The 2,768-nt window shown below is 49.0% G+C and overlaps 1 pseudogene; it reads right to left on the bottom strand.

The window, feature by feature from the left end:
• Positions 1-298: 298 nt before the first annotated feature.
• On the bottom strand, positions 299-1,654 carry LOC110562069 (nucleus accumbens-associated protein 1-like; annotated as a pseudogene).
• Between the last annotated feature and the right edge of the window lie 1,114 nt (positions 1,655-2,768).

Raw genomic sequence — 2,768 nt, 5'->3', positions numbered from 1 at the left:
CATCCATGGGAGGGCCCTGGGAAGTTACTGCAGGACCTCCTCTGAGGGGCTGTCTGTCTGGAAGCTGTATTCTATGCCCACCATGTTCAGCTCTTTCTCATTGTCATTGAGAAAATTTCTGTAGGTGTTGTCCTTTGCTAGGTACAGTGGCTTACCCTTGGTCAGCCAGCTCTTGCATCCAGATGGAGGGCATGGAGCACTCATTCAGAGGTCCTGGGAAAGAACAGACGGTACATGGTGACCAGGTGGTAGTTGAGGTTCCATGATAGAATGGGGAGTATGACATCCTGTAAAAATGTTAGTGGATAACCTCAGCTGAAGGGCTGGCCTCGCCATTGAGGCTAGCTTTCTTGAATCTGTGTTCCATGTTCATCATGTCTGGTTCTATCTTGCCAGTGTCGCTGATAAAGGTGTTGTAGCTATCACCCTCCACCGGTGCTTGGTCCTGGGCAGCCAGCTTCTGCGTACCACTTGGCAGGCACTGGTGCATAGGCCAGCATTCATCTCAATCTTCTTGAAATTGGGGACCAAGTTCTGGCAGAAGTACTTGACAGCATGGAGGACATGATTGTCCAGTGGCTTGTGTCTGGGGTCATTGGGAGAAGAATGGATGCGGTGTCACAGCTATAAAGAAGCCAGGAGCCTATGGAGTAAGACCTAGCGCCTGCACAGATGTGGCAGTTCATGAGCTGTGCCCTTGGGATATATACATTGGTGCCTGTCACAAGCTCCAGCTTCTCTGAGGGGTCACCTTCATCATAGAGCTTTGGATGGCAGTGATTGCCGATCTGGCTTATGAGTTCATCTGGGAGAGATGCCAGGTCTTGCCCACACTGGAATGTACCTGCGGGACTCGGGTACCACCTGTTCAGCTGTCTAGCCAACATTCAACATACCGTACATGGTATACATACCACAGTACTGTTCTTCTGTACCCCCCTCACCAGCTTTTTCTTCAATGTCCTCACCAGTGTGGTAGGAGCCAGGGTTGTCACTGGTGTAAGCACAGGAGGTACCTGGGGTTGGTCTGCTCTGACATGCTGGGCCCACTCACGCATCCTCCCACTGCAACTACTGCCACTGCTGCTGTAGCTGTGGCCACTGAGACTGGCATCTAGTCAGGGGCCAGGTATGGTGCGGAAAACTTGTCCATCTTGCAGCTGCCATAATTGCCACCACTGTCTCCAGCCTCCTTCTGGCTGCTATCCACAGCCTCTTGACCATGGGTCTGAGCTAAGAGACTCTGAGGCTCCGAAACTTGGAGAGCTAACTTTGAGGAAGAGCTCGGTGCCTTTCTCCATAATCTCCTGAATCTTCGAGAAGCCGGCTGTGTAGTTGAGCAGGACCTGGTCCACCATGTTGATGCTCAGCCGGCCTGTATAGCAAAATGTGAGGATCTGCTGGAATGACTGTGGCTGCAAAGCAGTCGGCAGTTCTCCCACAGCACTGTGGCTACTGTTGAATAGGTCCTGAAAGTAGGAGCTGCTGGCTGCTAGCACAGCATGGTGGACTTTAAAGGCGTGGCCCCTAATCACCACTGATACATCACAGTATAGTCCTTATAGCCGTGTAGCCCCTGTAGCCGCTGCTCATTGAGCCACTCAAGAGCGCTGTTGCCAAAGTTTGGAATCTTCATCTGCAGGGTCTGCGCCATGGCCACAGCTGCTCTGGATGTGCTCTGGGGCTCCGCAGTGGCAGCTGGGGCCTGGCTTGGGAGCGCCCCGCAGCGCCTGGCCCCCACCTCTGGCCTTCATGGCCTCAGCAACAGCGGTAGCCACAGGAGCTATTCACTGTCGTGATCTGCTCTTTGATTTTGATTTTGTAGGGGATTACAGTTAAGAGATTGCCGTGAGTTTTAGAAGAGACTTTGAACTTTAGACTTTTAAACATTGAGACTGTGATAGACTGTGGATACTTTTGGAGTTGGTCTCAATGCATTTTGTGTTATGATATGATTATGATACATGTCTAGAGAGTCGATATATCCTTGAGGCAAAACTGTAAATGTATACTGCTGGCCTTGTCAACTGAAATTACTTCTTCATGCCTTATGGACAGGCAGCAATAAAAAAGTGTTTGCTAGATTAATTGCGTCATATCATGTACCAGGAGATGTGTTAATCTGCACAAGTAAGGACACCACATGTAGTGGCTGCAATCAGAGCCACTACTTGATTGAGTTTTCAATAGTCAACTGTCATTCTCTACAATCATCTGTCTTCTTCATTGGGCAGATAGGAGAGTGAAAGGGAGATGTAGGAACCCCCACCCTGAATCTTTCAAGTCCTTGATGGTGGTACTAATTTCTGCAATTCCTTCAGGGATGAGATACTGATGTGGAAATCTCTGGTTTCTTTGAAGACTCAGTTTTGTCATGTCATGTTTTGTTGCAAGCTGGGAACATGATGTTTTGCTGTGGGTTGGCTCGTGAGAGGGCATGTGCTGTTTCTCTACGAGCTCTCTCATGCAAGGGGTATGACTTTGGCCAACTAAGACCATCCATGGGTGGACTCTGAGGAGAGATGTATAGAGGCCCATGCACAGTGAGATATTGCTTTTTGGATGTACATCACTGTGCTGATATTCGTTCTACACTTGATTTTGCAGAGAGAAATGTCCCAGAGAATTTCCAGGGGTAATCCAACTGAGTCTTACAGCTTTTGCTGACTTCATGTTGTTGCTTGGTATTGGCCTTTAGACTGGACTAATGGTATCCCTAAAGATCCATTGACCCTAATCAGCAGGAAATAGATAAAAGAGGTCTATAG

This window comes from Meriones unguiculatus, chromosome 9, assembly GCF_030254825.1.
Source record: "Meriones unguiculatus strain TT.TT164.6M chromosome 9, Bangor_MerUng_6.1, whole genome shotgun sequence".
Classification (NCBI taxonomy): Eukaryota; Metazoa; Chordata; class Mammalia; order Rodentia; family Muridae; genus Meriones; species Meriones unguiculatus.
Note: the sequence above shows the minus strand (reverse complement) of the source record. Positions and strands in the feature narration are given on the sequence as shown.